Source organism: Scylla paramamosain, chromosome 16, assembly GCF_035594125.1.
Source record: "Scylla paramamosain isolate STU-SP2022 chromosome 16, ASM3559412v1, whole genome shotgun sequence".
NCBI classification, from domain to species: domain Eukaryota; kingdom Metazoa; phylum Arthropoda; class Malacostraca; order Decapoda; family Portunidae; genus Scylla; species Scylla paramamosain.
This window is the reverse complement of record NC_087166.1, coordinates 1,515,001-1,522,500: the sequence shown is the minus strand read 5'-3', so window position 1 is coordinate 1,522,500 and position 7,500 is coordinate 1,515,001. Positions and strand designations below refer to the sequence as shown.

Below are 7,500 nucleotides of genomic sequence, written 5' to 3'. Positions count from 1 at the left end.
CATTTACGAGTCTCCATTCTTATTGTTCTTTACATTTTCTTAATCTCTGTTCTGATATGCACTTCTACTGGATCTCTTTGACCCTACAACCCTGCCGTGACCTCTGACCTGCAGGCTTTTCCCTCCTTTATTCTTACTGCCTCCGTTACCTGCCCCTCGCTACCCCCATTTTTGCGCACATCCGTATATGGCTTTCCCCTTCTTTTTCCATTCTCCCCTCTTTTTCCTTCCTTTCTTTTATTCCCTCCCCTTCCCCACCTTTCATCGGTTTCCCTCTTTTTTTCCCCATTCCATCGCTCTCTTCCTTTCTCCCTCTCTTCGCTATTTTCTTTGCCACCCTTCGATAGTCTCTCTCTCTCTCTCTCTCTCTCTCTCTCTCTCTCTCTCTCTCTCTCTCTCTCTCTCTCTCTCTCTCTCTCTCTCTCTCTCTCTCTCTCTCTCTCTCTCTCTCTCTCTCTCTCTCTCTCTCTCTCTCTCTCTCCAGAATTTACCATGTGAGGCAATTATCTCACAAACGACCCTCTGGCGCGATGTTTCAATGGCTGTATAACAAACAATTAACATGGGAAAGAGAGAGAGAGAGAGAGAGAGAGAGAGAGAGAGGAGAGAGAGAGAGAGAGAGAGAGAGAGAGAGAGAGAGAGAGAGAGAGAGAGAGAGAGAGATTGTTCGTATGCTTTCAGAAATTTAAATTCAGATTTTCAAAATTATCATCTATCATTGTTTTTTAAAGTTTTTTAAGTTCCTTTCTGAATGTATTAATTGATTTCAGTAGGGAAAACAAAAGCCTATTATATCTTGCTTGTGTAAGAAGTGTAGTGTTTTTCCTCTGCAGCCATTAAGACTAGTAACTGGATACGCTTGACAAAAAAAAAAAAAAAAAAAGTGGCAGTGTTTTGTATAGACAAGAAAGGAAAGTAGAATTCAGTGGTAAGGAAATACAGTAAGAAGCAGAAGAAATATTTATTGTACTTAACCTTTTAACTCTTGATCTTGACGTTTTCCTCTCAAAATAAGTAAAGCAATAAGCAAAATAAGGAAAAATACTTCCGCATCATCGCCTTGTTTCTCACTACTTCACTCATTACTAATGGTGTTCAGTTGTAAATGTGACCAAGAAGTTGCATCCTGTTTCAATTTATCTTAGTTCAACTGTCTTCTCTATTTTTGTTTTCTTTTCTTCCCTTTCTTCTTTTCTGGTTCCGCTTTTACGTAATGTGGTACTTAGTGTTGAGTCACATTTTACCTCAACCCTCTTTTCTCTTTCCCCGATGCGCCTTCCTCTTTCTGATTCTTGGAGGCGTGGCAAGACAGACCTCAGACCTCAGACCGCACGTCCCTCGCCCCCCTGACTCTTGATGCATTTCACCCATATTCAAATGAGTTCGTTTAGCTTCCATGTCTTTCAAGATTGAGGTAGAGGGAGGAGTAGGGAAGAGGAGGGAGTAGGTAGAAATAGCAGAAGGGAAGAGGAGGGAGGGGTAGGTAGAAATAGCAGAAGGGAGGAGCTAGAGGAGACTGCAGAGAAAGGGAGGTAGAACGACAATAGAAACGCCAGTGATGTAAGAGCTGAGGTTGGAAAATGGGAGGATTATTTGTGGTTATGATGAAAGAAACGACGATTTGTAGGGAAGTAAAAAAAAAAATACTGTTTGGGCCAGAACAGAACATATGACAAAAAAAGAAAAAAACTAAGTCGGAGTAATATAACAAAAGTAATGAAAAAAGGAATTGTTTCAAGGATGTTTGTGACTATGACCAAAGCAGAAGGTGATGACAGTGTTTAGGTTAGGTTTGTAGTGTCGTGTATCCATTCAGTTGACCTTGGGAGCTGCATCTGTGTTCATTTTCGCACCTCTTTGGCTGAGAGAGAGAGAGAGAGAGAGAGAGAGAGAGAGAGAGAGAGAGAGAGAGAGAGAGAGAGAGAGAGAGAGAGAGAGAGAGAGAGATGTGAGTGATAGGCCTGGAATGTGCAAGGGTGAATATATAGTATGGGCAGAAGCTCACACACACACACACACACACACACACACACACACACACACACACACACACACTAATATTCGGTTTTTGTTTGTTTGTTTATTTATTTCAACTTTACCTTGTTCATCTTTTAATTTGCCATTCATCTCACTTTAACGACACACATCCTCAGTGATCTAATTCCTTATCGTCCTTTTCCTGCTCCTTCTCTAACATTCCTTTATTTCTGCAGGCTTCCCTCACTTCTCGCTCACCCTCTTCCTTCTTTTTTTTTTTCTTTTTTTTTCCATCCTACGTTTCTTTCTTTTTTTTTTCTTTTTTTTTTCCTTTTTTTTTTTTTGTAGACTTTCATCCTCTTTACCAACCCCACGTTTCTCGCCTCACATCCACCGCACTCTCTCCTCCCCTTCTCCTCTTCCTCCTCCTCCTCCTCCTCCTCTTCCTCCTCCTCCTCCTCCTCCTTCTTCTTCCTCCGGCGGGGTAATACCGAGAGTGGCGGGGCTGGGAAGGGAAATGATGCATGAGGAGGTGTCGAGTGAGACAAGCACCCGCTGGTACTCACACACACACACACACACACACACACACACACACACACACACACACACACACACACACACATAGACACAGAATTACGTAAAATCCTTGTTTCTTTACTGTAGAGGGTGTGCCTTTCCTCGATGCTATTTTTTTTTTCTTGTATTCCTTCCTACATCTCCTCTGTTATCAGTGTTCATTTGTCTTCCCAGTGTTTTCGTCTCCCTTAGTAATCATTTTCATCTTGGTTATAATTATGTATCGTGCTCTTCTTCCCTTTGATTCTTTTACATTGTTTCTCTTTTCAGCTTCTTTTTCTCCCTCTCTCTTCTATTTCTTTACATTCTTCCCCTACCGCTCTCCCTTTTCAGTTTCCCTTCCCTCTTCCTTCTGTTTCTTTTTATTCTTCTCACTCAGGGCGCTTCCGTCTTCTTATGCCTTGTTTCTCCTCCACGCACTCATCTCTATCTCACTCTCCCTCCCTCGCTCTCTCTCTCCTCCGCCCGCACACTCTCCTCATCCTTCCTCTATTTCTCACCCTGGGAAATTCGAAGCAGCAGCTGTCAAAATGCTGTCTAGTGTTTCTCTCTCCCGCTCCTCCAGCAACACATGGGCTTCTAGCAACACACCGCAACACACACCACACATGCAGGTCTTTGTGTTATTGTGCGAGTGTTTTTTCCTGATTATTTTTCTTGTTTTTTTTTTTTTTTTTTGTGTGTCTTGAGTACTTTTTGTTTTGCCGCGGAAGTGAAAAATGTGTATCTATTTTTTTTTTTTTTTTCTAAATGTGAGAATTGCATTAAGGTTATTAAGATTTGCTACTTGAGTGTTTTTTTTTTTTATTCATTGTTTTGTGGGTACTTTTTTTTTTTTCTTTTGCGTCACAGAACAGAAAAACGTATTTATACCATAAGCATCACAATCGTTAGCATTTGCTACGTAACAAGTAACTACGTCGTATATTTTAATGGGGGGAAACTATGACATGGTTCTCTAAATGTAAAAAAAAAAAACAAGATCAAGATTATAAATACTTGCTCCGATACTGTGATCTGGTAAAGACCCTCATGTCCTCTCCCAACACCACAGTTATCATCAAAATAATTTCCCTCAATATCACAATCCACTCCTTTTCATAAAATTCCTGTATCTAATTATGCATAACTTGCTCTATGGCTGAGGAGGAGACAGGATAGTAGGAGGAGGAGGAGGAGGAGGAGGAGGGAAAGGGGAAGGAATGGGGCGTAGAAAGGCTTTGCATGTCCCCGGAATCTGTCATCTGGCTTGCTGTGGTCCCCGGTAGTTATTTACCCGCAATAAAGAGATGGCAGGGTGTTTGGTATTCAGCAAGAACTTGAAGAAAGGAATCGAGCCCCTATATTTCCGCGGCACGCATGCGAACAGACCCGCGCTGGCGTTGACTTCGGTAAACATTCACCTTTATACGACTTCCCAGGGGCACGGGAGGAGGAGTGGAGTGGAAGGGGTAGGCCGTGAGAGGAGGTGGGGTAGTATTCCCTTAATCCACCGGGAGGCGAAAAAAGAACTGGTAAAATACAACAAAAAGAAAACCGCGTAAACGTGAAGTGAGATCCGAGGGGGGCGAGGCGTCTCTATATTTGATGAGAGAGAGGAAGTCAGGCGAGGTATTCCAGCCACAGCGGAGAGGCGAGGGCTGTGGCGCGAGGCAGAAGCTGAGAGTTAAGGTTTCGAACTCGCCTTCTCCCGTGACATATCGGTCCCAGATGGCACTGCGATTACACTGCCAAGAAAAAAATGACTTGATATTGTCTGTGGGGATTCCTTCTTTATTGACGACAACTCCAGCCTGGGAATGAGGATTTATTTCGGCGTTGTATGAGTTTATTTCGACTGGATTTATATATGTTTGGTGTGTGTGCGTGTGTGTGTGTGTGTGTGTGTGTGTGTGTGTGTGTGTGTGTGTGTGTGTGGTAGAAAGACTACAAGATGATTTGCTGCACCGATTGACGTGGAAAGAACTACACTGTCTTGGTTTTTTTTTTTTTTGTCCTGTTTGTTGGCATCTTTTGTGGGATGTTTCTGAATGATAGCGGAGAGGATGAGGAGGAAAAGGAAACCAAGGCAGCCATCGAATGAGCAAGAATGGGAGAGATTTTGTAAAGAATAAAAAACAATGTTGAAAGTAGGAAGAAGCGAGTTACACTTTCATTAATAGCAAAGAAGGAAAAGAAAGAGAGAGGTAGTTGAGAGGAAGTAAGAAAAGACGAAAGTATGTGGAAGGTAAAGTAAGAAAGTGGGGAAGTATGTTCGAAGTGAAGTAGAAAAAAAGAGAAGAAGTTTCGTTGGGTGAATAGTAGGAAAAGTGGCAGATATGTTGGAATCAGAGTAGGAAATTAAGATGTTCTGAGATTAAACTAGGAAAAAAGGAACACGACATGGAGGAGACAATGAATGTTGAAATAGAAACGATACCGATTTCACGAGGTTGGGCAAGAGGAATAACTTGGAAAAGAGAAGAGATGGAGGATATCGTTAAAGCAGAGAAGATGGAAGGGAGATGGAGCGTGCGAGAAGTGGAACATGATGAGCATGGTGCTGAGAAAGATGAAAATTGGAATAAAGGAAGGGAGAAGGAAAATATATATGAAATTTAAAAGACTATAGATATTTGTGAGGATGGAGGGTTGAGGACGAAAGATGAAATAAAGAAAGGGAGAGGCGAAGAATATAAAGTTATTTGAAGGAATAAAATTATACATATTTGTAAAGATGAAAGACTACAAGTAAAAGACGCAGCGCTTGGCATAAGATAGAGGAAAGAAAACAAATAAGGAAAGTGAACTAAACGTGAAGCCAGAGAGAGAAAAGGAAAAAAAATTATGAACATCAGGTATATGAAGAAAGGGAAAGAGGAAAAACCCAAACAAGGACGAACAGCAGCGCAAATAATTTTACTCCTAATGACAATAAGAACATAAAACAAATAAAGGAAGCTGCAAGAAGCCATCAGGCCTACACGTGGCAGTCCCTGTATTAAACATGTCTACCTATTTCCACCTATCATCCCCATCCATAAATATGTCTAATCCTTCAAAGCTCCCTAATAACTCAACACTAACCTGATTACTGAGTCCAATCCATTCACCTGTCACTCTATTTGATAACCAGTTCCTTCCTGTCCTTCCCATCCCGTCTATTGCTCTTCAAATTTTACTCGACCAAACCTAGATGACGTGAATAAAATAAAATACAGCTACAATCACAGAAAATTATACTAACTACTCCATCACCATTTCTGAAGTAAGTAGTGTCTTGAAGTTATAGTCTAGACACACACCAGACCATTCTGTCAAGCAGGGAGGCCGAACCAGTCAGGGAGTAAAAAAGGAAATAAAATGAAGAGCAAGAATAGAGATGAAAGTCAGGAGAAAGAACTGTCACATGGCTTGTCTGATTTGGCATACTACCTACTTCGCCCATATCTCACTGGCCCCTCAGCTGTCTTGATCCCTCGCGCCGAATGATATCTCTCTCGCATTCAGGAAGAAAATAAAATTAGTATGAGAAGCAGGGAAGCGAAGGAAATGACCGTGATATTAGTGAGTGAGGAAAGAATTTATATGAAAGAGTCGTTGAGGAAGCAAAGTAACCAAGCCTCCTTCAGCCTTTTCTCCTGCCGGGTAATGTTAAATCCTTCAGGGGGAAAAAAAAATGTGAGGAAATTAAAATACTGTTGTGAATAATGTGTACTTGTAGGTTGGTTAACTTATTAACTTAGAAATACAAGAAAAGGATACGAGTAATCATATTTTCTTGCGATTTTTGTATTTATTACTTAATAGTTGTTCTTGCTTTATTATTACGATTCTCTCTCTCTCTCTCTCTCTCTCTCTCTCTCTCTCTCCTCTCTCTCTCTCTCTCTCTCTCTCTCTCTCCTCTCTCTCTCTCTCTCTCTCTCTTTACTATTCATTTACATATCACGGTCTTAAGTGTCTGATTTTTTCTACACACACACACACACACACACACACACACACACACACACACACACACACACACACACACACACACACACACACACACACACACACACACACACACACACACACACACACACACACACACACACACACACACACACACACACACACACACACACACACACACACACCCTTTCTAGCTCTGATTTTCCTTCTCCATAACCTTCCTTTCAAATATGTTACCTGTTATCTTCACAATTATTAATCCGCCTTTCCCTGCCATTCTCTCCCGCGCCCTACTCTTTCTCCTCCTCCTCCTCCTCCTCCTCCTCCTCCTCCTCCTCCTCCTCCTCCGTGTCTCCCAAGGATGTGATCAACCAGAGTGTAAAGGCTCCGGGGGGACTGAAGAAAAATGACTCCATTAAGGATAGCGCTCAGGATTTCGACAACTTTGAATGGATATGGTAAACGAAGGAAGATAGAAGGTTTGCTTACTGCTCTCATCTTGAAGGAGAAGGAGGACAAGTGGAGCAGCAAAAAGAGGAGGAGGAGGAGGAGGAGGAGGAGGAGGAGGAAGAGAAGTTGTTTGTGTGCATCATGAGTGAAAGAAATGATTTGTAAGATCTATAAGGGCGGTGTTTTAAGAGTTGTAAGTTTGTGAGAAGAAATGAAATGGGAGAAAATGAAGAAATTAATGGGTAAAAGTATGTGTTTATTTATTTATTTACTTATTTATTTATTTTATTTATTTATTTATTTATTTATCTCATTTATTTATCTCATTTATTTATTTATTTTTTTTTTTTGAATAGTAATTGTTGTTCTTGAAAGTTTGGTGTTTGATGTTTGGTGTTATAAGGAAATCATTGATGTATAACGATATTTTTTACGTTATTGTTATTATTATTGTTGTTGTTGTTGTTGTTGTTGTTGTTGTTGTTGTTACTACTACTACTACTACTACTACTACTACTACTACTACTACTACTACCACCACCACCACCACCACCACCACCA

The 7,500-nt window shown here is 41.0% G+C and overlaps 1 protein-coding gene across 4 annotated transcripts in view; it reads left to right on the top strand.

Moving 5' to 3' along the window:
* Positions 1-7,500, top strand: part of LOC135107884 (homeobox protein Hox-B2-like) — a 111,918-nt gene that overhangs the window by 62,514 nt on the left and 41,904 nt on the right. The gene's annotated exons all lie outside the window — the stretch shown is intronic.